General features: G+C 49.1%; 1 protein-coding gene across 1 annotated transcript in view; it reads left to right on the forward strand.

Annotated features, from left to right (window-relative positions):
• Positions 1 to 10088: 10088 nt before the first annotated feature.
• The window catches only part of LOC119098619 (aminopeptidase N), a 38252-nt gene continuing 35482 nt past the window's right edge, over positions 10089 to 12858 (forward strand). Inside the window, exon 1 of the mRNA XM_037221592.1 lies at positions 10089 to 10148. The gene's annotated coding sequence lies outside the window, so the exon portion shown is untranslated. The remainder of the gene's footprint in view (positions 10149 to 12858) is intronic.

A 12858-nucleotide genomic window follows, 5' to 3' on the forward strand; every position in this document is an offset into this window, starting at 1 on the left:
TCTCAGGCAGAGATTGCAACAGCGACCTCTGTCCTAAGGAACAATGTCAACGACCTCGAAAATGCCCTTGATATCACAAAAAAACGCTTGCAAGGGATGTGGTACTAATTAGTTCCGTGGCATGCCAATATACGCAGCTGCGCACACAGTGAACGGACGCATTGGTCGAGCCACTTTAATTTCATACAGTGAAGCTCTAATTGAACTAGCCCGGCTATGCCTCCCGTGTGTGCAATCAGTACATAGCTTAATGTTGGGTGGGGCTCCAGTCGGCTTATGACACTGGAATTTAAAGCCTGGAGTGCAAAGCCACAGCCCAAGGCCGACGAGCTAGTAATGCTGCGGATGGGAAACACACAGCAGCAACCATCGCCGATGCGCGGGATATGTGAGGGATGTGAGGAAAAAGGTTCAGCCGGTGCCCATGCGAGGCCGGTAGATGTCCAGCCCCGGTCTACAGTGAACAACACTATAACAACACTATAACTTTGTAGAGGGCGCTTCCACCGCTCAGGTCGAAATTTGACCGCACGTGTGCGTATCTGCATTAGGCATGTTTGATTCGCATTGCAGAGGCCGTATCTGAAATGCTTTCTAAATAGTCTGATTTTTTTTATTTACAATAGCTCTTTCCGCAGGACGCCCCCCTCCCAATCCTTGCCGATCGGTATAAAGCATGCGTTCAACAACATTTGTGTTGAGTACACCCACGTCCGTTGTTTTCATTCAGTGGGCTTTACGACTGAACTGCCCTCGCAAGGCGGTAGAAATCTGTCATTAACAGGTTTATAATTCGGCGCAAACCAAAATACCTATGTTTCGGCCCTTGGTATCAGCGATGTCTGCAGCCAATAGGCCTAAGTTTCATCTCACGCTTTGCCAGTGAATTTGCTGTCCCATTCAAGCTGGTTAGTAGGCCGGCATCAGCTCAGTTCAGTTCAATTCAGTTCATTGCCGTCGCATTATCGAAACTTCCAGACTTTTCATGAACCGAACTGAATCCAGTTAATAAAAAGTCCAACAGACTTTCTAGAGACAAACGCAGAATGACTCATTTGTGTTCAAAAACATCACGGCGCCCATAAAGGTTCGCTGTCAGCCACGAGGTCTATCCAATCAACAACGCCGACAGGCAATGCTTTTTAGTCGAAACTCCATCAAAAGGCAGCGGTTATCGCACGATTTTTATAATCCAGGAGCACTCCCTAAAACACACCCTGCTCGACACTTTTCCGCGAATTCATTGCATGCTGTTGGAGGGCTTGAGCCACCAGTGTTAGCTGTCGACTTGAGTGCGCCCCCGTGCTGTCTTAAACTCTCGATCTTGGCCATCAGGACTTCTTTCCGATGCTGCTCAAGGGTTGAACAGGAAAGTCCCGTTTCCTTCAATCAAGGCTAAAGCAAAGCTATTGGATGGATGTTTAACTTTACCTTTTGACACAGTGAAGGTGGTGTGTTGTGATCACCATAGATTGTCGCTGCGGATCTTGAACCAGATAATACTTCCCCGACTGCCGTTTGCCCCTTTTGGACGGTCCTCGCACGGCGGTCTCGGCGTGCGCTTAAACGCCGAGGACTGCTGTCGGTGACGTCACCAGCGTTGTAGGGCTGTCGACGCACCTCCCCGACCCGTGCCGGAGGCTTTGTTGACGCCGCGATTTTCTTTTATCTCACAGCAGAATGCGGCTTCAAGGAGATCCGCGATTTCATGGCAGTTCATGAGACTTTAGTGAGGCATTCTTTTCGAAGTCCCCCTACACCTACACAAGCAGGCGGCGCACCAGTCTGTGGGCTTGACTAAATTACATCCATCACACGCGTGACGGCACTCCACCTGACTTTTGGCGGTGGCCACAGAGAAAGAGTGCAGTTTACCTTCCAAGCACAGACAGCCGCTATCATGGCTTTTCTCTGCCGTGTGGCTAATCGTGCCTTTCCAGTTTGCTTGATGCGCACACTGCAGCAGAAGAGCTTTTCCCTTCCATTTTCATTAGGCTTGAAGGTGAACACATCTCTCATCCAGGCAACGAGGCATTGCTTATCCAGACATTTCTATCTCACCGTGGCTAGGCTACGGTCAGATTCACAACGGCATAAATTGCGTTTGTGCTTTATGAAGTTGATCAGAATGCAGCGTAATGTTTAACATACCTCGACCATCCGCGTGTCATAAGCCTAACTTCCAACTGCAGTCTATCCAGGTGACAGCTTTGCGTCTTGCTCTTGCTCATAAACGATGCGCTGTTTGCTTCACGCCAATTATCCCCTGCTGTTGATAACAATTTGATCTAATAACCTCCATTCGCGTAGCGCAAGTATTTTAAATTCCTCTGCTCCACTATGAAGGCCTCTTGCACAAGTTTGTGAAGGCCCTTGTCACTTGCGACCAAGCCATACAATGTATGCAATATCTTCTAGGTCACGCACATAGTCAAGTGGATCACAGGCCCATGCCCCCGTTCCAGCCAAGAGGCTAACACCTCTTGGATGATACAGCAGATACTTGGCGGTTTCGCATGAATTCTGTCCAAATTTGCAGGAATTCAGACACGATTTGACGTTTTACATCACCCCAAAGAAAAATAGAAATACGCGCCCGCTCCAGCTAGCCTTTCACTCTCCATACGTGATCTGGGATTACTTCGAAACCATACATAGCTGAAATACGGGCAAAATCGGAAAAAAGCAATATCACCCTCAACAATGTCTCCCTTATGACATCGCTGGAACGTAAAATGAAGCGAATTGACACATCAAGAGAGCATATATTGGGCAAGCGCACGTGATGTTCTCTTTGGATGATGATTGACATGACATGGGCAAAATAACACAAATCACACAAACACTAACACTCTTAAGGCAAATTTTGTGTAGTAAAGGCGAACTCTGTCGCCTGGCCGCGAGTAACTCCAGAACCGTTGGTGGTAAAGCACAAAACATTATTTTTCTGGATCTGCGCAGCGAGAGGAAGTTTCACGGTTGCTTCGGTCCAGAGCAGACTATTGTGCGTGATGCAACGCATGCAAACCTGTTTCACCGGTTTCGCATCGAAGACGGTGGCGCTATTTGGAACTTATCAGGACGGCGAGGAATGCCGACTGTCACATGATAGTCGGTTGCGGACCTGCCTGCCACGAAGAGAGGGAAAGAGTGAACACCGGAAAATAGCGATCAGTGGCATCTACAAACGCCAATTTGACGATGGTTCTAAAAAGAGGTTATTGAGTGATTGTTTATCTGTGATGTTACTTGAACTACATCGTGGCGAGTAAAGTGAGAGACAAGCGGAACATCAGCTAGTATCTCACGACCGACATGAGAGCACCTAAACGGCGACAAAGCAGCAGAGCAGTTTGAAAACCAACTTCTCCCAGGTGGCAACGGCCAGATCCAGGGTCAAACCAAGCTTTCCTCAGGCAAAAACGTTGCAGATGTCGATGACCCCAGGGCCAAAGTCTTCCCCGAGCTGGCAGAGCGGAACCAAGACCAACCAGGCTCAGCGAGCAAGCCATCCTGAAACCGATGAACTTTGCTGTTGATGGTATATACTTCAAGCCCGGAGCAGCAGCCGAGAGAGGCAGTGACCTGCAAGTAGGCACTGTTCCAGACCCAGGGGAGTCTGGGAACTACTTGGTTGAGTTCCTCATCAGTCAGGGCCCATCAGGACTGCCATCATACAACCTGATGCTCCGTCAAAGTGCGCCCATCACCATTGTCATACGAAATTAAAGTCTCAAGCTCTGTAATGGCATACGACGGACCGTCAAGCAGATAATGCCAAGAGTCTTGGAGAACACCATCATGACAGGCCTAGCCAAGGGAGAGGACGCCTTCATCTAAAATATAACGCTCGTCCCATCTGACACGCCCTTCAAGTTCAAACAGCTCCAGATTCTTGTCTAGCTGAGCCACGCCAGAGCTAGATCAACAAGAGTCCAGGCCAGTCCCTGAAGGTTGTGTCAGCTTTACTGAGCAAATGTTGTCCGACGTTCAGTTTCACGTCGGCTGCCTCATGGCGAGCAAGCGACTTGTTCAACGTCCATCCTGTCACCGGAGGAAAAGACCAAGAACGTGGTGTACTAGGAAGCAACGTAATCAGAGGCTTCCTCGGCGCAGGAATGCAGCTAAAGCGGGACCGCGGCGCACGCTGGGATCCAGTTTGCATCTGCCCATCTCCATACTGTGTCGCATATGACCTTGGTCACTCAGCGGCGAGAACCTTGAACCTTGGTCCGCTGGCGAGGGGCCGATCAGAGCACCACACCGGAGTGTAGTACCTCAGGGGGACACGTGATCTCACAGACTGGTCAGCTGGTCAAGTAACGATTCCGTTGGACGCGGCGACCAGTTTGGTGTCAGCGGCCGTCAGTGGGTGATCTCAGCCTGGCATGTGACGTCAGCAGATTATTTGCTACCGCTAGCCACGGTCGCTTGAATCGTGAATTTTTGGTGATGTGGTATTCTTTTTTAGTTACCATCAACGGTATTGCTCCCGCACATGATTTGCATCCACATTAATCGGTAGATTCGTTGGGGTGTGTCCACCTATTACATACGACTACAAAAACGAATACCCACGCTGCTTGTGAAATGAATTTGCAATTACCAAATCAAGTATAACCGCGTATGACTTTTCCATCGCAGTGCTTATTTTTTCATAGTCGCGGGCATCGTCGGAGTCTCGCAGCTGACATCAAATAGTCTAGGGGGCAAATGTTTGGAATATATGTTCACGATATGCTACCATATGGATCACTGCATTACCTTATTCCAAATATGTCTCGAAGCTTGATAGTACTTTTGGATCAAATGAAAAAGCCATTACGCACCATGGACAGCACATGACGTCTTACGAGAAGCACTTCTTTCGGAAGGAGTGCGCCGTGGAGCTGAGGGGTCGGCGTGCTGTTCGGATTGGCAGAAGCATCCACAGCGATGCTTGGGCGTTTATGCCTGGGCACTACTTTCTGAGGCACTTAATTTTGATACGGGATGACCGCCTTCAACCACTGGTTGATGTTTGTAGGAATGACGTGTTATTTTGCATGTTTCTACCGGCACCGGAGTGTTTATGAAAACGCATCTGCAGAAGTTGTCGCCTCACGGCGTGTTCTTTTGTCTGTTTCTACCGGCACCGAGGTGTGTATGAAAACGCACACGGCGGTGCTGCCCGTCCCACGAACGGAAGTGTTGATGGTGCGGACATGTCACGGTGATCAGGCGGGCGAGTCATTGTTAAGCCAGCTACTCGAAATCCCAGCAAGGCGTTCTTAAAAGAACGCTCAGGCACTAACAGGATTTTCGAATAAATGGTGATGGTACTTCCCGTGCGTTTTTTTTTTTAGCTACCGAGACGCTGCAAGTTTGAATCAGAGTATGGTAGAGCTGTACCTCGTTTGCGCCAACCAACGCCGAAGGTACCAGTGATAAGGACTTCTACATGCATGAATCGTCGATATGACTATATGGCTATACAATGACTACATGACCGTATGCCTATTAGTTCAAATTTCTTACGTTGAGTTTACTATCATCAATATACCAGGAGATACTGGTTAAATGTAGTGATAAGTGACATTTATATTAATAACGTGCAATGTATTGTGAATACATTGTAAAAACATCATTGATTACCGCCAATAGAACGTTACTTAGAACTAAAACGTCGTTGAAACAGTCCCTCCCTCTTCATTCCCTCAGTCCCTCAAACAGATATATCGAAGGTCGACATAAAACTTTGAACTTCTGAAGGTTTTCTTTCCCATTTTGTTAAATGATATCAAACCGAAAGCGCCGTGAGTGGCATCATGGCACAACAAGTAACTGAGGAAAATAAACAGCGTGGGCTTCTCTGCTCTACTTCCAGAGATGCCTAATACGCAGCCCGGAAGGGGCCTTCTCTGGGGTGAGGGGAGGGAGGTGTCCAGTTCAATTGGTTTACCCCTGCATGCGCTATTGTGGCTCCTATACACAAGCATTCGAAGGTTCTCATGCACGCACATCCAAAGGAAATCTACCGCCACACAGTGTGGGCAAACCAATATACAATATCAGACCAACCAGCGACCACTTCGCAACGTATCACGCGCTATCTCTCAGTCAGTGACCTGACTTGAACCAGGGATATTTCCTATGACCTGAGTTCAACCGGGGACATTTCCTCTCCAACAGGCCGACTGCCGGATGCACTCGATCAAGGAAAAACGGTCCTGTGAGACATCTTCCTCCCGTCGAGTGAGCCTAACCATCTGTTAGAGCACGGGTCGCGGCACTTAAGAGCAATCGAACGCGTTCACGGTCTGTTTTAGTGGGGTCAGTGACCTTTCCACGTTGATCAACTGCCTTCGCACCATTCATCAGTAGCCGTCTACTAAGAACAAGGTATTAATGTTCGACTTCAGGATTCATGGGCTGCTCAGACATCTAACAGCAAAGGCCTTTCAAAAAGTCTACCCAAGTTGGCCTATATTCTATATCATAAAGCGAAGGTGTGCTAGATATTTATTATCCTGTCATATGTTCGCCAGTAAATACTTGAACTTGTAAGAAATAATGTATTCAAGGCCGTGATTAACAAATGTGGGTATTTTCTTCTCTAGGACGTCACGTTAAGCATGATTACGTAACTATCTGTAGCCCAGGTGAACTCCGGGTAGAAAAACAGAGGTCTCTCAATTTTCATGCTTTTTCATGGACCTAACAACTTGGAATTATCATAACGCAGCATAGAGCAAACATATTTAAATTTTAGCACCCTTTAACACTTATTCCACTTTTTGTGTAATGAGCACGAGTTTGTGTGGAGTGGCGATGGCCTGATGTTTGACCGGACACTGTTAAATGCGAAATTTTGTGCTTTAAATATTTAATGGCGGCCGATGTCTTTGTAATTTCAACATCACGTGGGTCGGTCGGTTAAAAACGTTTCATTCAACAGCGTTTCGCATTGCCACGTCTGTCACGATTAGATTAGTTGAACTTGGTTATGGCTCTTTCTGCTGGTAATGACCATTTCAGAGTTGCGCAAGAACGAGAGGGGCATTTTTTAGCAGCACCACGGATGTCTTGGCATTCACCGTTGCGGAAGCAACGCCGCACAGAGACCTGATCTCGGGTCGGGTGCAGGTGCTACGGCGAGGCTCGGGGCCTGGGCGGTCCTGAGGCCGGTTCACGACTGACGGCCGCGGAAGGCTGTCAGTGACACGTGACCAAGAATGTACTCAATTCAGTGATGATTAGATGGTGAAATGGGATGAAGTATGCTTAGATTAACCCAAGAATTATAGATAAGAATATTTATCATAGCGAACACAACTAAGGTGAGTTACACATATAAATGCTATCAAGTGAATACTAATATAATATTTAATGTTAATCCAAGGTGTTGCTGCAATTAGGACAAGGCACCGAATGAGTCGAGGCGGGAGAGCTAGGTCGTGGGAGTGGCGAATAGCTCGCACCATGTAGAGGTCGAGCTGTAGTCACTATTTCATCGCCACTATGGGCGGTGAAAAATATTGGGCATTCATAGCTTATGTTTTTCATAAACAATGACAACAAAATAGAATACAGATTAAAGCAAAATGTTTTCATAAATTAGATTTTTCATGAACACATAAATACGTATTTTGACAGGGCACTTGCCTTGGGTTCACGTAATAAAAGCAAAGAGTAATAAAAAGCGTGATCCATTAGCTGACCGCACCATGAAACATTTACGAAAGCGGCTTGTTGCGTGCATTTACCACCGCTGAACGCCATAAACCTACGTTAGGCTCTTTCTACTCGGGTCACTGCCTGACACAAATTATGGTGACGGCGTGACACATCGCAAACCACTGCGGAAGGGGCACACCGACTCCACACGCATGGGAGGGGGGGGGGGGGGGGACGGGCAGCACCAGAGCTGATCAAACGTGTAGCAATCAGCTGAGTGGCGGCCAGCCCGCCGACTCCAGACGCCCCGACAGCGCTCCGCCAGCTCGGACACCGGCCAATTAGCGAGTGGCGGGGCGGGCGGCGGCCGGTGCCTCTGAGCCCCCGCGTTATGGGGTCGTGCCACCGGCGTCGCAAAGCTCGCGCCCGGCACGGGCCGCCGGACTGAGCGACCGGCGCAGCGGAAGGCTTGTTGTCCTTGACTGGGATGACTCGTGGCCGGTGGCAGCGGCCCCGCTAAAGGTCAGATGGCGTCCGGGGCAAACCGTACCAGGCGCTGAAGCACGTTGAACTTTCACCGTAAAATCCTACCGTTGGCCAGTTTTTACGGTCGGATGGTGGAGTCAGGATTAAGAAAACCAGCGGTGTTTAACATGCGTGCTGACCCCGGAAAGACATTTAATCAAAAGAATCGGACTAAATCTTAAGAAATCAAAATATGAGATGAACAGCCTCACAGCGAAAACAAACTATCACGTCACGCTTAAGGAGGAACTCGACGAAGCTCGGGCCCCACCGTCGGAACCTCCGTCATTCGATGGCAGCCTTATTGAAAGTTCTCCAGGAACACCAGGCGTAGACCGCCGGAATACATTTATTTTTTTCTCTCCTTGTTTTTGAAGCTTCCTTATGTTAGAGTGATGTAGTGAGTAACGTGAACTTAGGTGCCTTTTGGCTATCGTTCGTAAAGTGCTTTCCATACGCCTGGGTGGCCAGCCTTTTTGGACCGGGGATTCTTCATGAAGCGTCACGGCCTTCGGGCCAATTCGGTGGGCCGTCGAAGAGATTTTATTTATCTCAAAGCCTAGTGTGAAGAGCTCACTCTTCCAGACAGAGCGACTGATATTGCCCAAACGCGGGTCTCTCTGAACGCGTCAGATGCCCTGTCCGCTATGGAGGATGTCTGTGAACCAGAAGGAGACCCTTGGTGTATCCCAGAAGCAATCCGTCTTGCAGGACCCCCTTTCTCTGGATAAGGAGCCGTGGCGTAGGAGCGCAATGCTGGACTAGCATGGCGTCTGTTCATCTCGCGCTGGAGGGGAACTCCATCAGGCAACACCACTCCAACGGGAGATCCTTTCCTGGTTAACCAGAGCACGCGATCCACTGGCATGCGATAGGTCCGCTGGTGTTCGGCTTCACCGGGTGGAATCTTGGGGATTCGTCTACAAAAGTTTGTAGGAGTGATGATGGCGTGACCGCGCTCAGCTCTTATCTTTTTGTAGAGTGCGATACCCAAACTAAATTCCACGAAAAACCTGGCGGCAGAACTGCATGCATTTCAGCACTCGAAAATCGTGGCAAATCGGGTATCTGGGATGAACCCCGCTTCCCGGGATGGATTTGGAACTGATGACGCATTGCTGTTATACTACCCTGTCCGCAGGTACGAACAAGACACATTGCTGGGACATTTGCATCCCGGTCATCCTCCGCAGGCTCTACAGTGCCTGTGGGCTCAGTTAAATCACGCTAATCACAGGTCACAGGAGGCAAAGTGTAGGCTGAACAATCCGGTCATGTGGTCGCGTAGCAACCATTATCATACCAGAGGCACGGGACACCGCAAAACTCATCATCTGGCCGAAGGACAGCTCACTCACGCCACTTGCGCTTTCTCACCAATCACATCGGCATAACATACTGTAGTGCCCGAGAGCACAACATTGTGGAGAAAGCCTTGGTGATTCCTGGTCGCTAGTCTGATAATTTCGGCAAGAATTGTCGGAAGTCTAGGAGCGATTCTTGGACCGAATGCATGCGTGCACTCTCCTCAGGACGACATGCATGAAAGAAAAGCTGCATTTAAGTCCGACCATTGCCAGCTACCTTATCGGACAGGCAAATGCGCGTAACATATTTTTTTGGTGCATTGGAACACCCGTGGGCAGTGTCCTTTGCCAGCCGGAGGCATTTTCGAATAGCCAGGACATCGCTTTCACACCACAGCTTCGCCTCATTCATAACGTCGCCTTGATACGGCAGCAGCTCCGCTCTCCCGGCGTCTACCGCCGCCTCCCCGCGTGCTGGCCTTCCAGCGCGGTGGGCGGCCGGCCTCAGGTGCGCAGCACGGCACCCAGGACACCCCTCCCCCTGCCCCCTGCGTCATCTCGCTGCGCGCCGCCCCGGGCCCGGCAGCCAGTGTTCGGCGGGGCGGCGGTGCGGGAGCAGTGGAGCAGCTGTCGCGCGGAGGGGATGCGCTGCGCCTGAAGGTAGGACGCTTGGCAGGGCCGTGCATGTGGGGCTGGGGTCTGCGGGATTATCCAACCGAGGGTATGCGGGAGAATCGCGTGCGGGGGTTTAGTTTCCTGTTTGGTTTGGAAGAGCTCTAGCTCCATCCCCCCACACACCCCCACGCTCAACTTTGATTGGAAAGTGGGTCAAATGTAGAGAGAACTACATGCTTTTTGGCCTATTAAGAGGAAAGTTTTGGTCATTTGTACATATTTAGCCCTCGACTTATTTTGTGGAACCATTTCTCTGGTCGTGCGAGTTACCTTGTTCCTTGCGCCTTGTACCTTGTGGTGTCGAGATATATTAAGGTCACTTCAGCCTGTCACATCCCATCTCATCGAGCTCCACTCTTTACCGTTTTGTTCACCGAGTTGTGTTTAGTGAAGGAAGATCGCTGAGGTGAGAGGATGATGATCGTGTGAGGCATTTTGAAGAAAGAATTGGGAGACTTTCACTTCAGGCAGGAGGTCGCTACCTTCTTACTGTGGCTGAGGAAACCTTTAAGGCTTCGGAGGATAGGGGAACAGCATTTTTGTATTGTTGATTTCCTCGTGACGTCTTAAGATAAGTCTTAAATACTTCCGAATGTCAGTGACGGTGGATTAGGGGGCAGGAGACAGCTCCCCTAACTCCTGGCAGCATGTTTCGGCGGCACATGAAAAGAAAAGGGTAACATCGCGTTTGCCCCCATCGTCACGGAGGTTCCGCCGCAGGTGCGAAAGGTGGAGGGCAAGCAGCTATTTCCTCTGCCCTCTAACCAGCGGCTGCCCGCCACTCTGCCCGGTTGCCCCTGCCCGGCTGTAAGACGGATTACATCGTTGCAGGAATTTCGACTGCATACAGATGACCTGCATTAGCTTGCACGTCGCGAGAAGAGTTGTGCATGACTCGCTCCCCTCACGTGAGCGATGTGTGTACGCCACGTAGGCGGTGAAATTCCACTATCATGCAAACGCTCAGCCCGATGATAGTTGGGTGTCCAGCTATTGCTCATTTTGACCAACTGCATTTATACATTATGCGCGATGTGACCTTCCGTGGTCTTTGTGGATCTAAACGTGTGTGGCTGTTGACAGCGTGGAGTCACGCATTGTTTACTTTGCATGCTCTTAAGATTGCGGAAAACTTCCGGGGTCTAAAACTGTGTACTTCCGTTCTTTTCGCAGCCTGTGCCAGATTGTCTCGATCTCATTACCCCCCTCCCCCCAATCGAGAAGTTGTAGAACGTTTTGAATTCTGAACCTATCGATAGCATGGTCCTTACTACACCGTGAATGACTTAACCCACGTTCAAAATATAATGTAGTTCCAGTAACAACATGGTAACGAGCATTTATGGCTGGTTTCGTTCTGAAAACTGCTGATAGGGGAGAATCCCTTTTCCACCACCACCCAAGTGAAGAAACGGATTTTGTATATAATATCTGTATTGGGCTAATCATAGAACTGGTTATGCGGAATGGTGCATCGTATGGTGAGAGCAAAAAACGGCAGGACATAAATATACCCACTATAAACTAACTAAATCTGCGTAACACCATGGGGCGCGTATAGTTATCCGTTTCAAGCTTTCCATGTTTTTGTTCCTCCATGTTTTTTAGCACACCATCCTGTCAAGCATCAGATGTTGGTTTGCATTACACTTCCACAGTCACACAGGAGTTTGTCACAATACGCCTTTTGAAGATTGGAAGCTGCTGGCGGCAGCCGGGGGATCCCTGGCTCAGATTTATCCATTCCCGCATGCCAGAACACTGAGCAGCACAGTTTCCCACGGATCGCATACGTCATGGCGTTAAAACTAAACTACGGGTCGACCTTGCCCTGGTGGGGGGGTCGATGGGTTTTTCCGGGGATAGCTCTTCGAAATGTCGTGTAGTTGTACCAAAATTTTCAGAAGTCTATGGGGCATTTGGGGCACGTGTTTTGCACGTGTCAAACATGTGTCCATATCATTTTTGGTTTCGGAGCAGCAGCGGTTTTTGCGGAGCACTGCGCGGTGCGTTAGGTGACAGCCGACGATCCCGAGGAACGCACGCCTTGGTTCGACAATGTTACATTAAAGGAAGTATCCCACGTGTTTGCACGTTTCCCGTATAGCTAAGTCACATGGATCCAATTTAATCGTTAATACTTTTTTCGGGAAATCCCTCCGAAGCGCTTACAAATTTGATTTAAAGTAGCCGCTTCGACGGGAGAAATCTCATTTGACTTCCTCATCATCACTATGAAATTAATAATTCCCATGTGTTTGACGTTTTAACGCGTGAACTTTGTGTGACCACCAATTCGCTCAAATCCTTGTGTAACGAATGATATGTAAGCTTTAAACCCTCTATCGTAGAAAAAGATGTACAAATAGGAGGCCATTCTCACGTGAATTCAATGAAACATTGCACTACAGCTTGAATTTTCCCGGATGACATTTGGCACAGAGGATCTGCATGAAGGATACTTTGGCTTTGGGGGCATTGTTGACTTAAATGCCTGTTCGTCTAAGGCTGCGTTTATAAGGTAGGTGTATACCAGCGGCCTACCAGCTGGTTTAGTGACGCACATGTCACACCAAACCACTACACGTCAAATGCTTGGGCAGCACGCTACCTCACAGAAACTCATTTACCACCCACTTTAAGCGTCGTTATCATCACATCATCACTTCACGTCCGTACTTATGGCTAACCCATA

This window comes from Pollicipes pollicipes, unplaced genomic scaffold (genome assembly GCF_011947565.3).
Source record: "Pollicipes pollicipes isolate AB1234 unplaced genomic scaffold, Ppol_2.1 Scaffold_4740;HRSCAF=5597_pilon_pilon_pilon, whole genome shotgun sequence".
In the NCBI taxonomy this organism is placed as follows: Eukaryota; Metazoa; Arthropoda; class Thecostraca; order Pollicipedomorpha; family Pollicipedidae; genus Pollicipes; species Pollicipes pollicipes.